Consider the following 16,933-nt stretch of genomic DNA (forward strand, 5'->3'; position numbering starts at 1 on the left):
AGGGTCCAGTTTCAGTCTTTTCTATGTGGTTATCCAGTTTTCCCAGCACCATTTATTGAATAGGATTCTTTTCACCAGTGTATGTTCTTGTTGGGTTTTCAAGATCAGGTGGCTACAAGATGGTAGTTTTATCTCATGGTTTTCTATTCAATTTCAAATGTCAATGTCTCTATTTTTATGCCAATACCATGATGTTTTGATCACTATGTCCTTGTAATATAGCCTGTAACCTGGCTTTGCTTTTATTACTAAGATTTGCCTTGGCTATACAAGGTTTATTTTGGTCCCATACAAAGCAAAGAATTATTTTTTCCAAACCTTGAAAGTATGATGGTGGTATTTTAATGGGGATTGCACTGAATCTGTAGATTGCTTTGGGAAGTATAGACATTTTCACAATGTTGATTCTTCCCAGCCATGAGCTTCTGCTATTTCTTTTCTTACGGTTTTATAATTTTCTTTATAGAGGTCCTTCACCTCTTTTGTTAGGTATATTCCTAGGTATTTTATTTTTTTTGAAGCTACTGTGAAGGAATTATGTCCTTGATTAGCTTCTCAACTTGGCTGTTACTGGCATATACAAAGGCTACTGATTTTTAGACATTGATTTTATATCTTGAGACAAGTAGTTTTGAATCACTTCCTGGAGTCTTGTGGTTGAGTCTTTGTGGTTCTCTAAGTATAAGATCATATCATCCGCAAAGAGTGAGAGTTTGACGTCCTCTGTCCCCATTTAGATGCACTTAGCTTCCTTTTCTTGTCTGATTGTATTGGCTAGAAATTCCAGCACTATGTTAGATAGTAGTGGTGATAGAACCAGTTCCATTTAGAAGTGGAAAAGCTTTCAGTTTTACTCTATTCAGTATAATACTAGCTGTGGGTTTGTCATAGATGGCTTTAACCAGTTTAAGAAATGTGTCCCCTGTGCCTATATTCTTAAGTGTTCTAATTAGAAAAGGGTGCTGAATTTTATCAAATGCTTTTTCTGCATCTATTGAGAGGATCATATGGTCTTTATTCTTCTTTCTGTTGATATAGTGAATTACATTTATGGACTTGCTTATGTTAAACCAGCCTTGCATCCCTGAGATGAAACCTACTTGGTCGTGATGTATGATTTTTTTAATGTGAAGCTGTAATCTGTTGTCTAAGATTTTATTGAGAATTTCTGCATCTATATTCATTAGTGAAATTGGTCTGAAGTTCTCCTTTTTAGTTGGGTCTTTTCTGGGTTGTGGTATCAAGGTGATGTTTGCTTCATAGAACGCATTGAGGAAGATTCATTCCTTCTCAATTTTTCGTAATAGTTTCTACAGCATGGGAATAAATTCTTCTTTGAAGGTGTGATAGAATTCTGCTGTGAAGCCATGTGGACCAAGGCATTTTTGTTGGGAGATTTTTTAAATTGTTTCTTTGATCTCAATTCTTGAAATTGATCTGTTCAAGAGATCTATTTTCTTCTTGATTAAGTCTAGGGAGAGGGTGTAATTCCAGGTATTGATCCATTTCCTCCACGTTGTCAAATTAATTTGACATGTGTGGAGGTATTGGCATGTGTGGAGAAATGGTATTGGCATATGTGGAGGAATGATATTGGCATGTGTGGAAGAATTCTATTCATCTTGTTTTCTTGTATCTCTGTGGCATAAGCTGTTATTTCCCCTTTATTGTTTCTGATTGAGGTTATTAGAGATTTTACTTTTCTGTTTCTAGTTAATCTGGCCTAAGTTTTATCTATTTTATTTATTTATTTATTTATTGAGAAAACAATGTTTTGTTTCATTACCTTTCTGCATGGATTCTTTTGTTTTCAATTTCATGAATCTCTCATTTAATTTTGGTTATTTCTTTTCTTCTGTTAGGTTTGGGATTAGATTGTTCTTCTTTTCCTATTCCATTAGATGGTTTGTGAATTTGTTGATGTGTTTAGACACGTATTGCTATAAATATCCCTCTTAAGACTGCTTTTGCTGTATCCCACAGGTTTTGGTAACTTGTATTTTCATTGTTGTTACGTTTGAGGAATTTCTTCTTTTATCTCTTCTTGATCCTAGCTATCCTTCAGCATAAGGTTGTTTAATTTCCATGTCTTTGCGTGGGGATGAATGTTTTTGTTGGAGTAGAGTTCTATTTTTATTGCCTTGTGGTCTGAGAAGATACAAGGTATAATTTCAATTCTTTTAATTTTTCTGAGAATTGATATATATCCTAGGATGTGATCTATTTTGTAGTATGTTCCAGGGGCTGAGGGGAAAATGTATATTTTTTAGCTTTGGGATGGTGTGTTCTATATATGTCTATTAATTCTATTTGTTCTAGGCTCATGTTTAAGTCCTTTGTATCTTTGTTTCAGTTTCTATTTAGAGAATCTATCCAGTCCTGTCAGAGGGATATAAAATTCCCTGGGTATTATGATGTTATAGGGTGGGGTCCTCAAACTTTTTAAACAGGGAGCCAGTTCACTGTCCCTCAGACCATTGGAGGGCCAGACTGTGGGCCCTGGGAAGAGTTGGCTGCTAAGCAGGACAGGCAGCGGTGGGCTGGATAAATGTCCTAGGTGGGCCGCAGGCCGTGGTTTGGGGGCACCTGTTATAGAGTATTATATTGCTCAGAACAATCAATGTCTGTTTCATAAATCTAGGAGCATTTAAGTTGGGTGCATAAATATTTGAAATGTAAATGTCTTCTTGTTGTATTATTCCCTTGACCAGTATAAAGTGTTCATCTTTGTCTTTCCTAACTTTAGTTGCTTTAAATCTGCTTGTATCTGAGAATAAGATTGCAACCCCTCCTTTCTTCTGATTTCTGTTTGCTTGAAATACTGTTTTCCATCCCCTAAGCCTGAGTCTTGATTTGTCCTTCATGCCTAGGTGTGTTTCCTGGAGATAGCATATGGATAACTTATGCTTTTTTATCTAATCAGCCATCCTGTCCCTCTTTAGTGGGGAACTTAGTCTACTGACATTTATTGAGAGAACTTGTAAGTGTGGAGGAATTCTATTCATCTTGTTTTCTGATAGTTCATTGTGCAGTTTTATCCTTTATGCCATTGTGGAAGCTAAGTTTTGACCTTTAGCTTCTGGATGTTTACTTTGCTGGTGGCTCATTGTGATGTTCAGTCTTGAGAATAGGTCTAAGCATTTCCTTTAGACCTGGTCTTGTGGTGAATTTCCTCAGTGTCTTTATATCTGTACAAGATTTACTTTTGTCTTCAATTTTGAAGCTTAGTTTAGCTGAATACAGAATTCTGGGCTAAAAATTAATATGTTTAAGAATGTTGAAGGTGGATGACCAAGCTTTTCTGGCTTGGAAGGTCTCAGTTGAAAAGTCAATTGTCATCTTAATGGCTCTGCCCCTGTAGGTTAGTTGACATTTACTCCTGGCTGCTTGCAGAATTTTCTCTTTTGTCTTGACTTTGGACAGGTTCATTACAATGTGTCTTGGAGAAGCTCTGTTTGAGATGACCTGGGGTTCAAGATCCATCCGAAAGGAGTGTGTCATGGCCTTTAGTAAAACTTGGGAAGTTTTCATTTATGATAGTCTCCAGTAGGGCTTCCATTCCTTTGGGACAATCTTCTTCCTCTTCAGGGATCCCTATTATTTGTATGTTTGAATGCTTCATGATATCTTGTAGTTCTGTAAACACCTGTTTTACTTTGTCTCTCTTCTTTTCTGCCTCTTTAACTACCTGAGTTAACACAAAAACTTGATGCTGTAGCTCTGAGGTCCTTTCTTCTCCATGGCCTAATCTATTTTTGCAACTTTATACTGCATCTTTATATTACCTGATTGTCTCCTTCTTTCCTTAATCTCTATCATATCCTTTCTATAGTCTACATATTTTTCATATGTCTTTTCTATGGTTATGTCTTTCCATTTTCTCATTCATTCCCTTTATTGTCTTCATCAGCCATGTTTCAAATTCCCTTTCTGTCAAGTCCATTAATTCTTTGCAAGTGGGGTCTTCTGTAGTAGTTGCATCATGGTCCCATTGAGGAGTTGCTCTGTTTTGGTTTTTCATATTGCTTAAACTTCTCTGCTGGTTCCTCATTTGTGCTTTCTTCTTGTTTACCTCCTTGTCTTCCTTTATCATCATCATTTCCTCTTTTGCTTCAAATTACCTTGTCCCAGAGCTTAGGTGTTGAAGTGGTCTCTTGGTATAAGACCAAAAGGAAGAGAAGGGTAAAGACTGAGCAGAGAGAAACAAGAGGAAAAGAAATAAAAGAGAAAAAAGAAGTAAAGAGAAAAATAAAAGAAAAAAGAAAGAAGGATGAAAGAAATAATTGAAGAATAGGAGAGGTGGAAGAGAGGAAGGGAGAATGAGACTGTAGAAGAAATGGTATTGATCTGCATGGTCCTAAGGCAATGCCTGTAACTCAAGGATTTTGAGAGGCTGGGCTGGGTGGGTACCTCAAAATCAGGAGCTCCTTACCAGCCTGAGCAAAGCAAGACTCTTCCTCTACCAAAAATAGGAAGAGAAAGAAAAGAGAAAAAACAGAAAAGAATGAGGAAAAATTAAATAATAATGAAAAAGAAATAGAACAATTCTACAGTGTAGACTTGCCAATACTTTTATTCCAGGGCTGAAGGTAGAAGGGCTCCCTAGATCATGATCTCTTAATCTCCTTGACCCAGACTACTGTTGTGACCTCCCTGTCATACCACAGCTGTGCCACCCAAGCTCTTAGCAAAAAAAGACAAAAAGAAAAAAATAAGAATAGGTAAAGGGAATTAAAAAATATAGTTGTATCAAATAAAGGAGAGAGAGTAAAGAGGAAAAAGGATAAAGAAAAAAGACCAAAAAAAAAAAAAAAAGAGGCAATACCTTAGCTGTTGTATGAGTGATTTATGTGGGAAAGATAGGAAAATTAGAAGAATCTCTATCACAGTGGTTCTCAGCCTTCCTAATGCTATGATGTATTTTAATTGTTATAAAGGGGTCACAACCCACAGGTTGAGAACCACTGCTCTATCAAAAGAAAGAATGGAGAGGAGTGAAATAGAATAAATGAGGCTAAAATACCATTACCAAAAGGTACAGGAGTCCCTGTTCTTGATGAAAGCAAAAATTGGAAGTTAAAGCAAAACAAAACAAAAAAGCTCTAATAGCCAAAAGTAGCTGCAACCTCAGCAACAAAGAGAAGAAAAAGAAGAAAAAAATAGTAAAAGAATTAAAAAAATTATATACATACATATATTATATATATTATATTATATTGAGAACCACTGTGATAGACAGAGAAAGAGAGAGAGAGAGCATGGAAGGGACTAACTTTAATAGGAATATATATATATTGCAGTGTATAGCCAGGACAAAATACATCATGGCATTAGGAAGGCTGAGAACCAGAGAGAGAGAGAAAGAGAACGAATGAACATGTGCATGGAGAAGACCAACTTTAACAGGAATATATATATGTTGCAGTGGCACTGTGGGATTTTTGAGGGGGTGCAGAGAACACAGCCAGCGCCCTCTCTCTAGTTCCCAGATATGGTCCTGGTTCCCAACTTAGTTGCCTTAGGTAATCACCTGATTGTTTCCTCAGCATTCAGACCCTGCCAGGTTAGGATCATAAAGCTCTCTGGAATCCTTCAGAGGCAGCTCTTACAGTGCCCCTGACAACAATTCTGTGAGGTGTGGAAGCCACTCAGTTTGTGCCAAGAGTGGAGTTCTGATTGCAGCAGGTGGAACAATGGCAGCAGTGCTTTAGGCCCCTGGTCAGAGGCCCAACCATACAACCTTCTCAGACTTTCCCACAATGGCTATCCCCTGCAGCTGGGACCTTCCCAATATGGCTGCCTCATCTGCCACCAAACTGATGGCAAATCCACTCCAACCGGCACTCAAATCTGGCTGCTGTATATTGTTTGAGTCCATCCACAGTTTCAAGCTTTCCACTCAATGTGCAGCTTCTCCTGAGAACCAAAAATTGCGGAAAGGCTTCCTCCTGTCCCTGGATCTCTGTGGGGGTTGGTGGCTGTTCCTACCAGCTCCCAATCACTTACCTAGTGTGTCAGATCTCCACAGCTCCAGATCACATGCTCTGTCTCCTGTACCCCAACACTCCACTGCACACCCTAGTTACGACTCTAGGTAAGGTCCCCGCACCACGTATGGGTGGATTATCTTTCTTTCCCTGGTCTACTAGGAGAACTCAGCCAGAGAATCCTTCTGGTCTGCCATCTTGCTCCATCCCCTCAAACAGATATTTCATATGCAGTTTTCTAAGAATTGTGTTTTGTTTTGTGTGTTTCAACTGGGTAACATCTATGACTAAAATTATAGACTTATTTAGAGGAACAAAGACCATGAACACAGAGACTCATGTTAACAATATGGGATTTTTTTTCAATGTATACAAGACAAAGGAAAGCAAAACTATGTAACATACAATCAAGGCAGTTGGGTCCAAGGTAAAGTAGAAAACAGCTTATCTATTCCACTCCTTCCTCAAATAAGCTCCATCTTATCACACATGGTGCTCCACCCCAACCTTCATGCAAGGCAACTGCTGCTGTCTACTGTGAAGAAATCCTGTTGTAATCCTAAAACAACCAACCAAACAACAACCAAAAAACCCAGACTCTAGGAGGCACAAATTTGGTGATTTTCTTCTAACATTGGTGCATGGAGACTGTAAAATATCTAACTCTATTCAAAGTCCCTTCTGTGTTCCCTGTTCACACATCTGTTTGTTGCCATGCCTTTTGCTGTCTCTGTGCCTCATCTTTCCCATCTCCTACTCCTGGGACACCTCTGTCCCCTTTGAAGAGTCTCCCTTCTGGCCTTCTTTAAGGCATCAACACATATGTCATTTTCCCTGAAACTGTGTCTTGATACCTCAGAGATGTCCTCAGTAACACTTGATAGTAGACTGAAAAAAATTAATTCTTTATTTAGGCCGAGACAAGCATTTCTGTTTTAGAAATTCATTTAGGGAAATAATTGCAGCTAATATTACAGTATGGTGTGACACACACACATATTGTGTAAATATATTTCTGATGAAATGTTCGTGTTTTATATAATAAGCACCCCAAAATTGGAATTAACTGTTACTGGTGTGCTTTAGAATTCTCAAGAATGTTTTACTTTATTTACTAATTAGCTAACACTCTCATATACTTAGAGAACATTCTATACTTAGAGAACATGCTGCTTTGTAGGAAGAAGTACAAAATTATTTTTCTTCCAAAACTGTTATTTGATGCCACAAAAGCACAATTTCTAAATTATTTTATGATGTGTGAAATTACTCTGAACCTAACTCACATTCAAAAGAAAATATTGTAAATCAGGAAAGGTAAAAACCAATGGAAGGATAAAAGTCAGAACCACCTTGGGAATGAGAAGGCCAGATGGAAATTACTCCTTGGGGGTGCCAAGGGAGCCCTGAGGAGAGTGGAGAAGGGAAATGTTGGGGGCAGGATCCCTGTGAGTCACTGTGTGGCCTTGGGAACTTTGGAGACCCTCATGGTTTCCTGGGCTTTTCCCCCAGGAATTTGCATTGAACTGGATGTTAGCCTGAGGGAGTTTCTAGTCCCTGACCACAAGGCAAGAGGAGGATACTGTCCCGAGGAGCAGGGCCTGCAAAATGTTCAGTGAGGTGGGAAGATCAGACAATGGCCCCTCAGGACCTCAATGGTCTCACTGAGTCCAAAGCCACATGTGAGGTGGCTTAGTGCAGAGGGAACCTATGACAGACAGGCAGGGGCTGGTGTGCTGCCACAGTGGGACTGGGCTTGAGAGGCAGGGTGAGATCCCTGAGACAAGGTCCTGCTGGGCCAGGTACCACCTGGCCAAACTCAAGGAGGGCTTGACTTCTCCTCCAGCTTTGAACAGGGATGATACTGCAGGTTGTAGATGTGGAAGTGATGTGTGTGCTGTTATATGGCACACAGGCAACAGTCACGGTGTCCATGTCTAAGTGTGCATGGTTGTCATGTCTTCAAAACTGCACGAGTGGTTGTTGGGGAATAAATGCATAGATGTGTAGAAAATAATGCAGAACCTTGAGCAGCTCACCCTTTACCAGTTGGTAGAGCTGGGCTGGCTATGTAATTTATACTCCAAAGTGAGACAGGTCCGAGAGTGGAAAGGTGTAAGAGTTCCCATCATGCTGCTGTGGCAGCCACCTTGGAGGTGCCAGGCTTCCCTGGGTGACTGGGCTGTAGGACTGCTGTGTCTATAGCTCCTTCCTTAGTTGAGGCTGCTGCTACCTGTGAGGGACTCCAGATGTAGACTGAGGGATGGCTCCAGGTGATGTTGTAGGTCTCCTGATCACCTGTGCAGGACTGCCCATGCTGATGGTGACCTGAGTTGAGCCAGTGCTGCTTCTAGGGGGTGAACTGGCAGAAACCCCCCTGAAGTTGATGGAGTTCTTCACAGATACAGGAGATTGAGGCTAGAAGATGATAGCCATGGAGGGAGGAGTAGTGTCCACAGCATTGGGGTCAAAAGCAGGCATGGATGGTGGTACTGCAGAAGCCCTGTCCCACAGAGTGGAGGTGACTGAAGGAGCTACAATGGGAAGGCTCATAAAGACAGGAACCCTGAGAACAGGACTCCCCAGTGTGGGCTGATGGTGGGGTAGGGGACCCTAGGTGGGAGTGGGTGGGGACATGTATTGGCAGGGCTCCTCTGATCTGCATTCCAAGGAGTGTGGGAAGTTGGGAAAGAGGTGAATAGGTCAGCCACAGAAGGAGGAGTGATATCCATCTCCTTGGGGTCTGCAGCAGGCTGCCAGGTGGCCAGGGCAGATGTGCTGCCTTTGATGTTTGCCGCAGAAGAAGTAGATGTGCTCATGGTCAAAGGTGGGTTTTGGGTAGGTGGGAAGGGAGGACAAGTGGGGAAGGAGAGAGTGGGCTGGGGAGGGATTGAAGGAGGAGGGATGGGAAGGAAAGTGGGGGGGATTGTTAGGGAAGGGTGGTAGGGTGTGGTAGAATGTAGGAGAAGGGATTGGGATGTAATGGGGGAGGACAGAAAGTGAATGAAGGAGGAGGGGAGAGGACACAAAGGGGAGGTGGGATGTCAAAGAAGGAGGGGGATGGAAGCAGGGAATGGAAAGGAAAGGACAGAAGGTGAAGGTTGGAGGAGGGGAAGGGACAGAGAGGGGAGAAGAGATGGGGAAGGGAGGAGGAGAAAAGTTAAGAAGGGTGGAAGCAGGATGATTGGGGAAGGAAGGAGGAAGGATGGAGTGGGAGGAAGGAGGGATAAGGAGGGAAAGAGGAGGAGGAGGAATGGGGAAGGATGGAGGAAGAGAAGAAATGGGGAAGGAAGGACAATGGGAATCTGCCATGTTTGTAGCAGGTGGGGAGAGGCAAAGGGCAGGCTGGGTGGCCCTGCAGATTCCCTCTGTCTTCTTCTCCAAGGTCTCTGTTTTGTCCTGCCAGATGTTTCTTTGACAGCCAATGCCTCCCTCCATGGAGCCTTGACCTTCCTATCCTGCTATTCCAGGAAGCTTCAGAAGTGGGGCAGCTCACCGCTGTCCCGTAATAGTGAACAGTAGGAGTGGCACTGGTGGTGACCGTGGCAGCAGTAGTGGCAAGGGCAATTTCCCCTTGGTGGTTCTGGCTGGGCAAGAGCAGCTGGAGCTAGTGCTGAATGTATGGCCCTCCCAGCAGGCAGTCCTCTGTGTCATCTGGGATTTCTCGCTGCAAGAGTGGTTGGAGGGGTTCAGGTAGGGGGAAAGAGGTCCCTCCAGGAAAGGCCCAAGACACCACTCCCTGGAAGAGAGGTTGTTGGCCTGGGTCTCTGGGGGCCTCAGAGGTGATAGTGTTTGTCTCCATGCTAGGAGGGTCCCTCTTCCTATTTTTTTTCTCTGTTACTCCTCCTCTTCCTCTTTCTCTTCTTCATCCTCTTTCTCTTCCTCCTGTTTTTCTCCACTTCTTCTCCTCCACCATGATTGGGGCTCTCACCACCTTCTCCTCCCCACAAGGCCTGGGGCAGTGGCTGGATGTTATAAGCCTTATAGCCCCAACTTCCTGGCCAGGTGGTGAAGGCAGGAAGGCTGGGCTGGTAGAGAGAAGGGATCCTGATGGCCCCAGAGCGGCTGGTGATCATCGACCTGGCAGGAGTCAGTACTGGCTTCTTTTGGACATTCCTCCAGGATCTTCTTTGGAGGAACCCTAGAGTGTAGAACAGGGCCTAGGGCAGGGGTGCTACCCCCCTAGGGGCAATGAAAAAGACCCCTGAAATAGGCACATGGGGACAGGGCAGGAGGCTGGTGGAGGAGTTGGGAGGTGGTCGCAGCCAGGCAGTGCAGTGGTGGCAGGAGGGAGGGACCACCAGGACCAGAAGGTTGGACTGGGGCCGGTGGCAGCTGAGAGCCCCAGCTTACTTAGGAAATTTCCCATTGGGATGAATTGGGCAAAGTGACATTCCCAAAAGGCAGAGGGATGCAGAGACCTCTCCCGGTGTCCACCTCCTTGGGAGACTGAGCACGCACTGATCAGTGAGGTGCTTGTGATGTCCCAATGGAGCTGGTGACAGACAAAGAGCATGCCTGGGGGTGGGGGGTGGGGGGAAGGGAGTGGACATAGCCAAGGGCACAGAGAAAAGGCTCCAAAGGGCAAAGGGCAAGTTCCTGCTGGTTGTGGTAGGTGTTGGGCTTGAGATGGGCCACTGTGTGGGGACTGTGTGGGCCTGATCATAAAGAGCTGTTCCTGCCTGGGCACTGGCTCTGCAGGCTCCAGGGTGCCTGGTTCAGGGCCCAACATGGGTCCCCAGGCTGTATTTCAAACATATGACATATTGGTCAGGAAACTGACATACTGACATATTGAGGAGGGAACTTCGGTATCCTGACCAGACTGGATTCTGTACCCTGTGACATCCCTTCCTGTCACTAGCATGTTCTCTTCACTTCTTTTTTCAAATTTGGTAAAAGAACAGTTAAACCTCAGACCCTCCCTCAAGTCACACAGGTGGGAGAGGCCCAGCCAGGCTTTGAACCCAGGCTGTGTGATCCCAGAGCTCCTGCCTCCTCCTCATTTATAAGTCAGTACTAGCTTTTCCCCCTTTTCTATAGCCCTTAGGGCATGTGGCACCATGGCACAGCTCTAGTAAGCACGTACACACACTAGGGGAGGTCTTCACTTCAACCCACACTGACAGTGGCCCATGCTGGGCTCCAGTCTTCTCAGAAGCAGGTACAATGACTGTCACCATAGCATCCTCCCATGTTCCTCTTCTGATGGAACCTTAATACCCAGATTTTTTTTTTGGTTTTGTTCGAAGGACCTGAATATGTAAGTATTGTATTCTAGCTCAGTTGTGGCAGTTCTATTTTGAAAGAAATTCACCCGTGGATTATGGCATATAGATAAGAGGACATTTTCTGTAGCTTTCCTGGAATTTGTGTAGAAACCAAATATATTTATTTGAAGGTAATAGTAGAGCAGTGTATTGGGATTAAAACTGGAGCAACACCATTTGATCATTGTGAGCATGCCAGCAGGGTCCACTCTTCACTACATAGTATTGTCATGTAAATACTAGATATTTACTCTAGTCTAGATAGTCTTGTGCCCAAAGAGGAGACACACTTTAGTGTGATAGGATAAAGCTAACATGTAGTACTGCCCAGAAAGCTTTATAACTTCCTACACACGGCTTGATCTAGTTTTTATCTTGTTTCTCTGATTTCTTTTTTTTAAATTTAATTTTTAATTAAATCATAACTGTATACATTTGTGGGGTACAATATGATTTGATATACCTTGTGGAATGCTTAAATCAAACTGATTAACACAACCATCATCTCACGTATTTTTTGTGGTAAGACATTTATAATTTACTCTTAGTTATGTTAAAATATACCCTTGCTTTGTGCACTTTAGGTGAGATTCCACCAAATGCCTTCCTTCCTCTCACCAATCACCCTCCCCTTTCCTCTTCCCCTCTTTCTCCTCTCCCCTCCCCCTTGTTAGACTATATTTGTGTTTTATCATTCCTATAATAGTGTGTTTATATATCAGTATCATAATAGTATTGAGGACACTGAATACGTTTTTTCCCTTTTTTTTTTTTTTTTATTTGAGACAGAGTCTTACTATGTCACTCTCGGTAGAGTGCCCTGGTGTCACAGTTCACAGCAACCTCATACTTTTGGGCTTAAGTGATTCTTAGCCTCCCAAGTGGCTGGGACTACAGGTGCCCGCCACAATGCCCAACTATTTTTTTTTTTGTTGTTGCAGTTGTTATTGTTGTTTAGCTGGCCTGGGCTGGGTTTGAACCTGCCAGCCTGGGTGAATGTGGCTGGCACCTTACCCACTGAGCTACAGGTACCGCCATTTCCCCCCCATTCTTGAGATATTTTCCTAAGAAGAATATGTTCCAACTCCATTGAGATATACATAAAAGATGTAAATTTTCCATTTTTTTTAATAGTTGGATAGTACTACATAGTACACATATTTATATATTTACCATGGAATACTGTTCCATGGAATACATATACACAATTTGTTAATCCATTCATAGGTTGATGGACATTTGGGCTGCTTCCATGGCATGGCTATTGTGAATTGGGCTGAAATAAACATTCTGGTGCAAATGTCTTTGTTGTAAAATGATTTTTGTTCTTCTGGGTAGATACCTAGTAATGGAATTGTGGGATCAAATGGAAGTCAAACTTTTAGTTCTTTGAAAATTCTCCATACTTCTTTCCAAAAAGGTTGTATTAGTTTGCAATCTCACCGGAGTATAGAATTGTTCCCTTCTCTCCACATCCACACCAACATCTGCAGTTCTGGGATTTTGATGTTGGTTAATCTTACTAGAGTTAGGTGATATCTCTAAGTGGTTTTGATTTGCATTTCTCTGATGATTAAAGATGACAAGCATTTTTTAATGTGTTTTTTGGCCATTCACCTGTCATCTTCAGAGAAGTTTTGTTTAGGTCTCTTGGCCACATAGAAATGGGGTTGTTTGTTCTTTTCTTATTGATAAATTTGAGTTCTTTGTGGATTCTAGTTATCAGAACTTTTTTGGAATCATAACATGCAAAAATTTCCCATGGCTGTCACTTTGCTTTAGTTGTCATGCCTCTAGACCAAATCCCAGTAATTTATTTTTGGTTTTGCTTCAATTGCCAGGGGGGTGGTCTTCCTCATAAAATATTTATCCAGGCCAATATCTTCAAGTGTTTTCCCTGCACTCTCTTCTAGTATTATTATAGTTTCAGGTCTTAAATTTAAATCTTTTGTCCAGTGAGAATCAAGTTTTGTTAGTGGTGAGAAGTGTGGGTCCAGTTTAAATCTTCCACAGGTCACTAGCCAGTTCTCCCAGTACCATTTGTTAAATAGGGATTATTTTCCCCAATGCATGTTTTGTTAGGCTTATCAAAGATCAAATGATGGTATGTCACTAGATTCATCTCTAGATTCTTTATTTTATTCCAAATATCTACATCTCTATTTTTGTACCAGTACCATGCTGTTTTGATCACTATAGGTTTGTAGTATACCTGAAGTCTGTGATGTCCCCAGATTTGTTTTTATTTCTAAGTATTGTATTGGCTATTTTTTTTTTTTTTGAGACAGAGTCTCACTTTGTCACCTTGGTAGAGTGCTATGGTGTCATAGATCATAGCAACCTCAAACTCTTGGGCTTAAGTGATTCTCTTGCCTCAGCCTCCCAAGTAGCTGGGACTATAGGTGCCTGCCCATTTTTAGAGATGGGGTCTTGCTCTTGTTCAGGCTGGTCTGCAATCTGCGAGCTCAGGCAATGCACCTGCCTCAGCCTTACAAAGTGCTAGGATTATAGGCATGAGCCACCACGCCTGGCTGGTGCATTGGCTTTCTCAGGTGGTCATTGAGTAGAGATGTGCTGAGTATAGGAGTAAGCTCAGTACCTTCTGCAATACTGGAATTGCAGAGGTCTTTGGAAATGTGTCTACTTCTCCAGCACTACGGCCTCTGACAGGATTACTTTAGGTTGTGTGTGCCACCCTTCCTGGCCAGTAGGTGGCACTTACTGGTGAAAACCAGCTATAGCCTAATCCAGTGGGTAGATGTTTGGACTTTGTTTACCACAAGGAGTGTATGTTGTCACTGTTGTTTCACTCTGTGGCAGAAAAATGATCTGCTTTCCTATCATGCCCTGTCTTGAGGCTCACAACTCTCAGTTCAGGGTGTGGTTGTGGGAGCCTGGAGTTGTAGCTCTTTGGCAGCTGGAGAAGGATGATCATGTGAGTTCAGCAGTGTAAGGTTACAGTGAGATATGATTATGCCACTGTACAACAAAGCAAAACCCATGTCAAAAAATAAAAGAAACAAATAAAAAAACCAACACACACACACACACACACACACACACACGCAAAGCAAGCAAGCAAGAAAGAAATAGAAACATTAGCTTATCTCATAGGCCATAATCTAATAATACTGTAAAATAAAAAGTCATATAGTAGTTCACATCATTATAGGAAATCTTTGGATACAATCATGCATTTCCAATGCATTTTGCAATGAAAGTTATACCCCTGAATTCAGATAGGCACTAGAGAGAAAAAAACCAACACTCATATATATTTTCTAATTAACAAAAATAACCCATATAACCAAAACATTTGTATTCCTGTAATATTCTGAAACTAAAAAAAAAAATTAAAGTATTATTTTATGGCTGGCAGGAAACTTTGGAATTATACCAAACATAAGTTTCATATCATATGTCTAACCCTTTTTTCACATACTAGTGAAAGACACTATAAAAATTGCAAAGATCAGCATCGGTGTATCACACAATCACTACTCTGGTGAAGTTCACTAATATGGTGAACCAATGTGATGATCAGTGAAACATCCAGATGATATATTGCAACAGAGAACAAGAACTTCAACATGGCCCTGGGAAATGTGTCCTGCTATTGCTGTCTGTTCAGAGGTCAATTCTCCTTTTAAATGAAGATGATAGAGAACTTATTCATGAATTTGCTATCCACATATCACATTGCTCTGTTCTACAATCTGTGGCAGGGCAGCTGGCATTGAACTTCGTGAAGTTCATAGTGGTTCACTGCCATCCACCATTTTCCTTCTGTTTTACTTTTCTTTTCTTCCATTTGAACCCCTTGAAACAGCCCTCACTTGCAGCAAGGTAGTAAATTTAAAACACCATATCCTTAGAGGAATGGAAGAGAGTGATTATTGTGGCCCCTGAAAAGAAAAAAGATGCAAGTGTGCTGCTCATAAATACATCTACATTGAAGTCACCAGTCTGACATCAACATTAAAGCATTAGTGTAGCAAACTGGAAACTGAACTGCTACCAGTGGACTGGGGGTTCCTCTTTAAGTGGGAACCTGACCTGACTGCCTGGGGTCTGCCAGACAAAGGGAGAGAAGGCCTGAGAAAATCTCTCTCTCTCTCTCATACACACACACACACACACACACACACACACACTGTGTTCTGACCTGTAAGAGATGACACTGTGCCAGCCCCTTGTGAGGCTAATAGGAGCCATCTTGAGTCCAGGACTTAGGACTCTATTTACTTAGAAAATTTGGTGTGTTTACACAAGGCAGAGGGTGAAAAGGTAACAGCTTCATGCTTTAATTAAATAGACAGTTCTTTGTTTAGGGAAGGAAGTTGTCAGGCTGAAGGACAGGGCAGTGCTAAGCTACAAATCAAAGAATACTTTTGGAGAAAGATAACAAAGGACAGTTATAGCCTCTATGTGAAGGTGCCTGTAGGGTATCTGTGGAGGCAACTATCAATTATTTTCTAGTTATATTTGTTTTTTTTGTCTCCAAGATATAGATATCTAACTAGACATTTCCCATACTACTTTCTTATCTACTCTGCTGGAAATTCCAGTCCTCTTTCACCAGCATACGTGTGCATGCATTTCAACAGGGGAGCTGAAACTTGGGGTCATAACCTGCTCTAGATTTCAGAAGAGAATGGCAGCCTACGCTAGCTTTCACCCACACATTAGCTGGGTGTGAGTATTGAATCAACCTTGTATTCCTAAGAAAAATCATATTTGAGCAGGGAGTATTATTTTTACTATGTGTTGGTGTATTTGATTGGTTAATATTGTTGAGAAATTATTCATTGCATATTAAAACCACAACAAGATACCACATTACCTATTCAGTAAAATTGTTTTTATTAAAAAGTCCAAAACCATAAATTCTTGTGTGGATGCAAAGAGAAAGGGACACTTATATACTGTTGGTGAGACTGCAAATTAGTACAGTTTCTTTGGAAAGTTGTAAGGAGTACAATGAGACAAGAAAAACAATATTGCACAGATTGTTAAGAAAAATAAAAAACTATCATCCATTCAGAGAATGAATGGATGTTTATGTGGAAAATATAAAGAAAGTGACCAAAAAAAGAAATAAATTTGGAACTAACAAGTTTAGCAAGGCCACAGTGTACAAGGACATATTTCAGAAATCATTTGTGTTTCTGTATAATAGTTAAAAATAATTGGAAATCAACATTTGAAAAACAATACCAAAATAGAGCAGTACAATATTTATCAAAAATAGTATACATATAAAACATGTTCAGGATCTATATGCTAAAAACTATGCAAAGCTGATGAAAGAAACCAACAACCTAAATAAATCAGTGGACTGGAAGACTAATATAGTTAATATGTCAGTTCTCCCCTAATTGATCTAGATGTTTTTAATTCAATTCCACTCAAAATCCCAATAGACATTTTTATAAATATAAACATATTCTTAACCTACATGTAAAGAAAAAGGAATAAGAATAACCAAATGATTTTGAAAAAGAAATACAAATAACACTATCCATTTTAAGACAAAACAAAATCATACCAACTACACCTTCAGAATATAGAGACACCCAAGCCAATGGCATGGAATCAGTAGTGCAAAAATAGACCCTTCCAAATAATCCCCAATTGGTTTTTGACAAAAATGCAAGGGGGCAATATAATTAAGAC

Source organism: Otolemur garnettii, unplaced genomic scaffold (genome assembly GCF_000181295.1).
Source record: "Otolemur garnettii isolate 467f Iridium unplaced genomic scaffold, OtoGar3 scaffold00193, whole genome shotgun sequence".
In the NCBI taxonomy this organism is placed as follows: domain Eukaryota; kingdom Metazoa; phylum Chordata; class Mammalia; order Primates; family Galagidae; genus Otolemur; species Otolemur garnettii.